The sequence below is a fragment of the Mytilus galloprovincialis genome, chromosome 5 (assembly GCF_965363235.1).
Source record: "Mytilus galloprovincialis chromosome 5, xbMytGall1.hap1.1, whole genome shotgun sequence".
Taxonomy (NCBI): Eukaryota; Metazoa; Mollusca; class Bivalvia; order Mytilida; family Mytilidae; genus Mytilus; species Mytilus galloprovincialis.
The window spans coordinates 19,179,028-19,190,665 of NC_134842.1; positions in this window are offsets into that span (position 1 = coordinate 19,179,028).

The window sequence follows — 11,638 nt, forward strand, 5'->3', positions numbered from 1 at the left end:
ATGGTTTACTTTGTTATTTGGATGGAGAGTTGTCTCATTGGCACTCACACAACATCTTCCTATATCTAAGTAAACATATCAAGCTAGCTATATATGTAGAGAGGAACTCTCCTATAATTTTACATATGTTCATAGAAACTACTGCGTTTTGGCGATTTTGAATGTATATTTACGCAGGCAGGGTTAAAGCGTATTAAATTTTTGCTTTATATGATGAGGAAAATGAATTAAATAAATAGGCCAAAACTTACCTGTATTATTGAGTCATGTTATGTGGAGCAGGATCTGCTTACCCTTCCGGATCACCTGAGATCACCCCTAGTTTTCTATGTTGTGTTAAATGTAATATTGTCTGTCTGATTGTCTTTTTCATTTTTAGCCATGGCGTTTATTTTCGATTTATGAGTTTGACTGTCCCTCTTGTATCTTTTGTCCCTCTTTTAATGTAAATTGTAATTGGATATGTGTATATTCTATCATCAATGTTTATTAGCAATAAAAGTCCATTATATTTTACCTTAAAATATTCATTTTGTTTTATTATTGTTTTTGACTTTGAAAAAGCTGCCAGTAACTTTGAGTTCTTTTAGGTCTCTACTTAGTGGGTTTTTTTTTTTTTTTTTTGTGGGGATGTATTAATATCCCGCCGCCTCCACTCTATGTTTTATTACTTGTTTTTGCTTTGTATTTATGAGCTAAAACCTTTTGAACTAATTTTCAAAGTTTGTTCATACATGTATGTTGTACTGTTACACCATTGTTTTGCGACCGTTAACACCTTGAACCCCGCCATTATTAATGTGCCTATCTCACGCCAGGAGCCTGTAAATCAGGGAATGTTGTTTGTTGCTATTGATCATACATTGTATGTGTTTTTTTATTTATTGTTTTGTACTGTTCTTGTGTTGTTCTGTTGCACCTCTGTCCAATGATAAGGGGAGGGTTGGGCTCTCGATAATATGTTTCCATGTAAATTAGATGTGGCAATGCTATAACAGTTGCATATCAAATACCATTAACTTATTATAAGTCGTTCCCTTTCAAAAAACCTGAACACAAACATTAACTTGTAAACAATTTTAAAATTTCAAAGTCAAAGAACCATGAAGAGAATGTTGGGCTATATAATCTCCATGGAAAAGATACTTGCAAATGCCAATATAGCATAGTCTTAACATTAGCAGTTCATCTTAAACTTGTCTAATCACAATACATGTTAACTAAGCAAAAGTTTCGAAGTCGATAGACCATGATTGAGAGGACGGGGCCAAATATTCTCAATTGAAATGAAATTTTCTAATGCTTATACAACTGCATACCATATATCATTGACATGCCACTAGTGGTTCCCCATAAACTGACCTTATTACAAACAAATACATGTAAAATAACAAAAGTTTCAAGGTCAATAGACCATGACTGAGAGGGTTTGGCCAAATAATCTATATGGTAATGATATGTGCCAATGCTAACGCAACTGCATACGAATTATGATTGACCTACCACTTGCGGTTCACCATAAACTAGACCTAATCACAAACTAATAAATTGTTGACGCCGCCGACGCCGGGCAGAAATTTGTCTCGCAGTCAAGGCGAGACAATAAATCAGGCCGTTAGACTTCTCTTTCAAAGAGTTTTACATATGTCATTTCGGGGCCTTTGCTCACTGTTGCAGGCCGTTCGGTGATCAATAGTTGTTACTTTCTGTGTCATTGTGGTCTTTTGTGGAGAGTTGTCTCATTGACAATCATACAACATCTTCTTATTTTCATATCTATATTTGATTTCAGTTATCAGAAATATGTTCAAATGAGATAAGAAAAAAATGTATGCGCGTTTATATTGCATTCTGGTAAATCAAATCGATATTTATTCAAATTAACACAAATAACAAAGAAAAAAAGAAAACCAATATTCAAATTACCGTTCCTTGACATTGCAAATACGAACTAGAAATTATTCGATTTAATGAGAATAGGATTTTTTACAGTTTATATTTGTTGATTTGTATCATTTATTACAAGGCTAAAGAAACACGCTAATTTTACCTGCAAATTGCCTTTTTTTTTTCTTCTTCTTTTTTCCTTTTTGAGGAGGTCTCTATTTAAATGTTTGTGTTTTATTTGTCTACCTGAAAGCGTCACACTGGCCTCCAAATGGTAGACCAACTGAGTTGTGGTAATAGTAATGCAAATAAACTCTCTATAGATATGACCGGACGAAAAGCATGCTAATTATTTGGACTATCATCTTTCTGACTTAAAATACTATATCTTTCAATTGTCATTTTTAGCTCAAATATTTACACACAATTATTTTTGGTTTAAAATGTATGTTTCTGCTAATCCAATAATGGACTTCATATCTACGTGTCAAAGACAGTTTTTAGCAGATTATCTGAACGATGGACAATAATTGCGTAATCCGTTGTTACATGTATTTCTAAATTATTCTGTTTTATATACTTCTTAAAACTAATTTATATTCAGTTTTGGATAAGTTCTTAAACCGTAAACACCGGACTCAATATTGTATCATCGTTTATATTCTTGTTTATTAAATTGTTAAACTTCATACCGACTTGAATCTTCATTTGATACCCAGCAAATAGTCTGGCTTTATAGATACCAGGATATAAATTTTGTATTTGCGTCAACTGCGTGTTTTTCTACATTAGACCAACCAATGACGCTCGTTTAAAAAATAGTTAAAAGGTCCAAATAAAGTATGCAGTTAAAGAGCATTGATAAGCACAAATTCCTACAGGTTTGCCAAATACAGCTTAGGTAATCTATTCCTGATGTAAAAAAGCCTAAGTTTTTCAAAAATTAAAGTTTTGTAAACAGTCAATTTATAATTATGATCATATCAATGATAATTCATGTCAACACAGAAGTGCAACTAATCGTTGATCTATTCTCAAACTGATTAAAGCAGAAAACAGAATATGGAAAATTTCCTTTTTCAAAGTGTCTGAAGGGGACGGGGTCTCCAAATAGTCCTCAAAGTGATATATACAGATAGTTGGGCACCATTGTAGAAAATATAATTTATCCATCAGAAGCAGTTCTTTCTTAACTGACTTCGGCAAAAAAATATTAAAAAAGGTTGATACAAACAACCATATATATGAAGTTGTTTATCTGCCAGATAAACCTGTACACCTTCAAATCATTTGATACAACAAGCATCGCTGACTTACTGCATCAAGTTCTAAGAGATGGGCTGTTCGGTGCGAGCCAAGGCTCTGTGTTGAAGGCTGTACTTGAGCCTACAATGGTTTTTTTTTTTACAAATTGTGACTTGGATGAAGAGTTGTCTCATTACTATTTACTGATTAAATTGAACATTGCCACGTTTACAGTATTATAAACGGAAAGCACGAATATGCATCAATATGCATGAACATGCATGAATATTGCATGAAGATCATCTTCAACTATTTTTATTTCATAATATAATATACATTAAGTTACGTAAATCTTTAGATTGAAAACACCGTATTAACAGTAACAAATTAGGAACACAAAACATTATCTTAAAATATATTGGCTGTATAACATATCGGAATAACGTGTAGAAGATGACAGTAATGTGAATGATGTGGTCAAAATGTGATAGCTTTGAGGCAATTTGAATTTAATATTCAATATAATATCACGTTATTCTTCAATATGAAGAATTCAAGTAAAATAAATTTGAATGTTATCAATTTCTTTCATGATATTTGTTTTTGTAGTTTCATAAATAATTACTTTGCCTTAAAAAGACGTATCAGGAAGCAGCAATATATCTAAACAGATATTGCAATTAACGTATACATTTAAAAACCAACAGGAAATGTGAATTCGTTGAATTGAATTTTGGTTTAATTCAGTATGAGTTAGTAGTCTCTGTACAATACATTTTGAGTTTTCTAATGTTTATTTTGGTAAGTGGTACATTATTATTAATTAATAGGTTAACAATTTAAAGGTGTGGCTTGTAAAATGTACAGACTTATGTCGTGATAGATGATGTTTGATTGAGTAATTATTGATAATATAAGGTGTATTTCATCTTCGTTTATATTTTTTTTTCAAATGTTTAAAACATATGGCTTACTCAATTCAATGAAAGTGTATATTAGTACAGTTTTCCTAAATTATAATCTAGGTACCTTTGATAACCATTTACTGTAAAGCAATAAATAATCATATGTTATTGCTGCTAGACTGGCCAACCTCTCAATTACAAAACTTTAAATATATCATACTTTTAGAGAAAAAAAATATGCTTTACTGCGAAAAAAACAATTCTGAATGTATCGGTATGAATAATATTTTTATATATATTAGTTTTAAATTAAGCAAGTTGGCATTTTGCAAATAAAAGCTGTTTACATATATACATACAACAATACGTGTAAGCTATGGTATCTGTTTCAATGAAAAATGCCCCGCGTATCCACTAAAAGACCAATGTCATCGTCGTTAGCAAATGCACCTCATCAATGAGAAACATCATAATCATATATAGTTACAAATACAATGTAATAAAACGCCTTAAAATTAACAAGTGTTAAACAATTAAAAATGAGAATGAACGGTCTGTTATGATTAAACAATAGACAACACAAATATAACCTATATAGCAACCTACAGAGACAACTGAATTTCAGCATTTGTCAGGTTTCTTACATCGTGTACATAAATTCATACAACATTCGAGACACCCCTGAATATAACTGTATCTCTCATGGCGATACAGTTTGCTGACCCCAGGGCTCTGGTCTACTGTATAGTTATGCATAATGGAATGGTCCATAAGATTTTCTGGGGATGCGACTTGGGGCTTTGATAAAAAATGATTTGATCTTTCACCTGTTGTTAGGCTTATCTATGGTATTGAAAAATTAAATAATCATGTTTGAACCTTTTTTTTTCCTTAATGATTTCTAATTTTGTAAGGCCGAAATCTCCGTTTAATTCTGTTTTGCGGCATTTTGCCGAAATTCAAAGCGGAAAGTTTCTCATCAAATGGCAACTAAATAGGTCAAACACATCCGGTTGTCCTACTGACATCAAAAGAATAAATAACAGCTGTCATATTTCTTACTTACTACAACCATGTTCTATATTAAAAGATTGTTCTTAAAAATTTCTTATTCTACCGTCGGTAACAAATCAATAACCGTAGACGAGTGTTTCAAGTGTTTCATTCATAAACAATGAGAAAATTCTGTCAATATTGTTTTCTTTTAAAAATATTCAAAGAGTTTGTATGCCCATTTTCCCTATATTTATTGATATATTAATAGCCTATTATAGAACATATCTAGTTTCTTGAATGGCCGAGTATAATATATGTTATTGGTTTTTTTTACATAGATATCCACGCATCGAAGTTAATATCCCTAAAACTTTTATTTTCCTAATACCAACGAACTACTTAATACAATAATTAACAGATAGTCATATCTTATTTGACGTTTTGCGGACGTCTGGGAGTAGTTTTACCTGATGCAAATTGATGCCTACTTAAACTTTGAAATTTAAAACTGATTATTTAGAATAGTATGGATGACAGGGATGGATTTCGCATTCATGACCAACACAATCAGCGAAACTTTTTGAAGAGAATCAAAACGATACAGTAACTGTATATAAATGAAGCGAACCATGTACCACAAGCAACTTTTCTGGTCGAAATAAGTTAAAAGTTTACTAGGAATCTAATTATAGAGAATCTGTAGAATAAAGGAATAAATGAGGGAAAGTGATTTTACACTCAATGCCTACACCATCAGCGGAGAAGTTAAGAACGAAACGGTAAATCCAAGCTTCGACTCATATATTACAAATACCCTGAGGGTACCGAAGGCATTGACAATACAATGTTTCTTGAAATGACTGAATCAAGTCAAACATTGGCAACTGCATTCAATATGCATCCTATTAAATTTCCAAAACAAAAGTGTTTTACAGACAAAGACAGACAAATCGAAATAACACTGCAACAGAAACATATGTGTCGTCTACCACAGAGTTGATAGAAGATAAAGATAGCTTTAACATAGACAACAGACTATAAGTGACAGATAATTTTGACTTGAAAAATGACATTTCTGATAGGAATTGATCGACGAAAAACTATTGATTCCTCTGCAAAACATAAACAGTTAAGTAAGTCTACAATAGATAGTCCCATCGGAATGATATTTCCAGACAATTAGTTTTAGAAAGAAGTCCCTACTGCAGGTTCCTTTATTCTAAGTTATCAAGTTTGGAAAAGTCTTTGCAAAGGACAGAACAATGGATGTCTTCAGAGTTTTTAATACAAGCACATTATTTCAAATGGACAAAAAAGTGTTGTGTTCATATTGCAAAAGTTCCAATTATAGCAAAACACAACTCTAAAGCAAATAAGTTTCAAGTATTCAGGGATGAGGGTTTACGCAAATTTACTAATTGTAAAATCAAATGTTAATTTCACATGGATGACAAGACAAGCGTGCACGCCCATTAAGGAATTAAGGAAACAAAAAAGCAAAAAGAATATATATCGAGGTCAATGTGCTTGTTATCGAGATATTAGCCATTGAAATTTTGGCGGAAAAATGTTCTCTCTTGATTTTTCTTAGCTTTATCATTGACAAGTTGAAGTTCTAAAAAACTATTAAAAAATAAATAAGATTTTATAAGACTTTTACAAATGGCTTATAATTATACATGCAAAAGATTTATAAAAAGAAAAGTGGGGGTCAATGGGCATTCAAATGGATTAAACCAGAGGATTCCGAAAATCTGACAAAAATTTCAAAAAATTACAAGCAAACATCCTTAAGTCCTGAGATAAATCATCAAATAACAAAGAAGCATGCCAAACCTTTCCAGGGAAGACAACGACAAAAGCTTCGTGAACTATTCAAATCCAGAAAGAAACCATCCAAGCATTACTTAAAATAAATAAAAAAGATGTCAATGGATGTAAAAATTACAGAGAATTTCTCCGATTTTGTGAAACAACAAAAACACTACAAAGGAAAGCTACAGAATCCAGATGACCAAACAAATTAGATTTGAATGAATTTGAAAGTATGCTTAAACTATCTGGTAAAAAGGTACAAGACATAGAAATAAGAAAACACATTAGGGTTTATACAGCATATTTTCATGATTCCACCATACGTGATGTAATGGTCAGAAGATGGAATAAGGATATAGCATGAATGACCAAAGATAGCATCTATTGAGAGGTAACAAGAACGATTATTAGAAGCAAAAACTTAAAGATAAATGGAAATATAACTATCACGAACGTGTTATCTGAACGAAGATCTGAAAAACGAATGTTTGGAATGAGGTGGAAGTTTGCAGAAACGATAAACGGATCGTTGCCATGTTTGCGACAGTACAACTACCGATAGACCCACGCAAAGCTTCAAATACAATGCAGTGATCTCTACTCTAATGCTAAATAAACATTTCATTCAATTCTAGTCATTTTTTTAAAATTTGTAACGAAAAGTTCCGCGAAGTGATGTGTGCTTAAACTACATGTTTAACGTCAAATGTATGCATTTGGCATCAAGTGTAAACAACGGACAATATCTTGCTTCTTGTCCGTTTCAGAATGTGATAACATTTGGTCATTGTTGGTAAAAAAAATCTAGGGTTCAAAAATTTGGTTTTTTTAGCTTATTAATGAAGATATGAAATCATACGAATACTATCTTCTCTTGTACTCAATATTAAGTAACATTCTTTTTGAAATACCTAGATATGTCACTTAAAGAGTTAGTACGCAATATAATAGAAAAATCAACAAGAGTGCACATGTTGAAATGTCTCCCTTGCTTTGCTGACCATCAATTTTATGTTGATAATCCTAAATATAAATGTGTACTACTAGAGTCTCCTAGACATAAACACGATCAAAGCAAATGAGGTCAAGGTAAAAAAAATCAAGCCGGAAATACATATACACCTTACAATCATTCCATATTTCGAATATGATTGTCCTTTTTCTTACAGTTTTAAAGAAACATATCAAATCATTAAAACTCTATATTGACAAATGAATCATCAAAATGCTGCTAGACAGACAGTATCTTTTATATATTTCGGAGTTTACTATGGCGTCCATTATCACTGAACTAGGACATATTTTTGTTTAGGGGCCAGGTGAAGCACGACTCTGGCTGCGGGATGTTTTCGCTGTATTGAAGACCCATTTGCGGCCTTCGACTGTTTAATGTTCTTCGAATGGGATTCCTTGCATCAAATAAATTTGAAAAAAAGCTTACTAGTATATTGGAAACAATATTTATCAGGAAGATTAACATTGACCAATGAACCACGAAAATAAATTAAAGGTTAGATGACACATGTCAGACAGACATATAAACTAACAATCATTGCATACAACACATTTAGTTGACATATTGCTAATAGTTTAAGAAAAACCGACCAAAACACACAAAACTTATCATTGAAGAAAGAACCATGAAAGCGAGGTCAATGTCAAATATAACTTGCAAGACTGATATGTACATCTTGAAATAGATATAATAATTTACCTATTGTATTCAGTATTAGAAAAACAGTCAAAACTAAAAATCATGTTAAAAACTTAACTTTTACCTCTGAACCCTGTGTATGAAGTCAACAAAGGTGACGCCTGCCACTTGGACATACACACCTTATAATCTTTTCATACACCAAAGTAAAGTAGACCTATTGTTAATGGTATCTGAGATAAGGACTTAACCTTGGTTACTGATCAATGAAATGAGTACTAGATCAAGGAAGACACATACCAAATATAATTGTCCTGTACTCAAAAAATAAGAGAGAAATTAACATTACCAAAAATTCGGGGGGGGGGGGGGTGGGGGTGTTCATGTCGAAACAGAACCATAAAAATGAGGTCAAGGACAATGGACGGACGGAAATCTCATATCATAAGGCTCGTATATACAAAATGCGACATATTCCCCATTTCCATTCTCAATGTTATGCATATAAACACATCATAGATACCAGGATTAAATTTTGTAATAACGTAAGACGCGCGTTTCGTCTTCAAAAGACTCACCAATGACGATTGAATCCAAAAAAGTTAAAAAGGCCAAATAAAGTATGAAGTTGAAGAGTATTGAGGACCAAAATTCCTAAAAGTTTTGCCAAATACAGCTAAGGTAATCTATTCCTCAGGTAGAAAACCCTTAGTTTTTATTATACCTCTGAAATATTAAGCTTTAAAGTCGTTAGTTTAAACCGTGTCTATCATATACAGTGGCGGATCCAGAGGGGGCGTAGAGGGCGTACGCCCCCCCCCCCCTCTTTTGTTCGTTTTTTTATTTTTTTATTTTTGTAAAATGATTAATCACAGACTAGACTTCGTGAACTTTGCCATTTCCCGTGTACTCTATTATTTATTTTTTATGCGACAATTCTTTACTTATAAAGATATTTTTCGCTGGAATTTACTGATTGTCAAAGTCATGTGATTCTCTATGGTGGAGTTGACCAGTGCGTCGAACAAAACGTCGCTCAGTCATTTTGAAATTCAAATTACAGTTACATATTGCGTAGGCTGAGGATGACAATCATGAAACCTTCAAAGCGATACAGGATTGAGCAAGAACGTATTGACTTCTATTTCACTTTTCCACCAAACAGAAAGTAATACTCTATAGACTATTACACTCTCATGAAAAAAAGCACCTAAGCAATATTATTTACCTACTAAAACATGTTTAATGATAATTAAAAATAATATAACTGAGTAATGATCCCCAGTCAGTATAAGCTCTAGATATATTTAAAGTCTAAGGTACGAACCATTTGATTTGAGGAGACAGTCTGAGTACTTGAGAGAAGAAAAAGTGACTCTGATTTTTGCCTTAAACAAAAATTATGGCTGTATCTTGATTGAAAACAACAATCTTGTCCACTGTTTTTGCTATTAGAAACGAAAATTTCCAACGAAATTATTTTTTTTGTGGCAGGGGTTTGCATATCTGACCGGAATGTCTGTTCGCCGAACTGATATATTAAATACTTTTTTCAAGAAAGACTGCAACCTGCCTGCTGGGTGTGGCCTTTTTGTCTCCATTTGTCGGCCGTCATTCATAAATTCGTTGTCATTTCAGACTAATTCGTAGCTTTTGGTTGATTTGGAACCCCTCACTTCCCTTAAATTTGTTGGGTGAAACATATCAACCAAACATTTGGATAAAAATTGCTTGTTTGTCTTTTTTAACTGGTGTCGGTCGAAATGTACATTTCATTGAATACCCCGGCGTATATCTTGTTTACAACAAGAAATCTGTGAGGTTATGATAACATAACCTACAACAAAACGGCGAGAATTTCCCATGTCTATTGTTTACTAACAAGTCCCACATCAAATTTACATATTATCAGGGTTGCGTTCAACATCGTAGATGCTACGTAGTTCTACGTAGATTTTGACTATTGAACGTGTAGCTATAGACTAGTTGTTACATAGATATTGCAGGAACCGTTAAAAAAGTGCATATTACACCTTTTTTATGTTTTTATCCCCAAAAAGGTCCCAAAATATTTTTAAAAACTTCGCCCCCCTTTCGAAAATCATTGATCCGCCCCTGATATATCTATCCCTATGAGGTAAAATTGACAAAATAGGGATACAGCAGTCATCACTGTGTAACGATCTCAATAAGAACAAAACCTAACAAATATTTAACAAAAAAGCACAAAAAACATCTATCAAATTTAACAACCACATTCATTGCTTTCTTATATATGTAACCCATAAAGGATTGAAATATTTGAAGTCCTGTGACAGAATTCAAATGCGTGTTTGACGTCAGAATGTAAACGTCATGCAGGAAGAAATATAAAATAATTTTGTCGTTCACAGTATTTCCAAAGTTGTAATTTCACATGGGAAATGGTGGTTTACAGGGTTGAAAGATCAAAAGTTTGTTAGAACTAATTTCAGAAAAAGACAAAGATTAAAAATCATCCAGAAGTTCTTTAGAATTTTTAAGACTCCAAATATGGTTAAAACCACTACGAGAGTGAAATAATTAATCTAAACAAGATGTGTCATTATTTAGAACCCATACCTTGAAAACAGCTCGTTCACCTATCATTTATAAAAAAAAATTAGTCAAAAACAAACTGGTAATGCCATGGCAAAAATAAATAACAGAAAAGACAAATAATAGTACAAAACACAATGCGCTGACAAAATACCTTCTCCTGTACGATTTTAATGCAGTGTTAGTTGTCTAAAAATGTAAACACCAACACATGCCATGGACAGTAACCAAAAGTTATTTGAAACTATTAGCTCCTAAATTCATAGTCCTTCTCAATGTTTTATGAATATTGAACATCTATGTTTTGCTAGTTATTGATAAACTAAAATCTCATTCATATATAACAGAAGAAGATAAGCAATGCCATTATGTAAGTAATAGAAAGATGATATTTAAATTAAACTAAACTGTAGCCAGTGACTTCAGATATATTGCAGACACAAGATGCATTTTCTAATAAGCAGACATTAAAAGTCTCTGTTTTATCAGGAATTCGGCAGTTGTTATAAAAAAAGTTTCTGGTATGTTGCATTGGTGTTTGTTTTTGTTGCACTTCGGC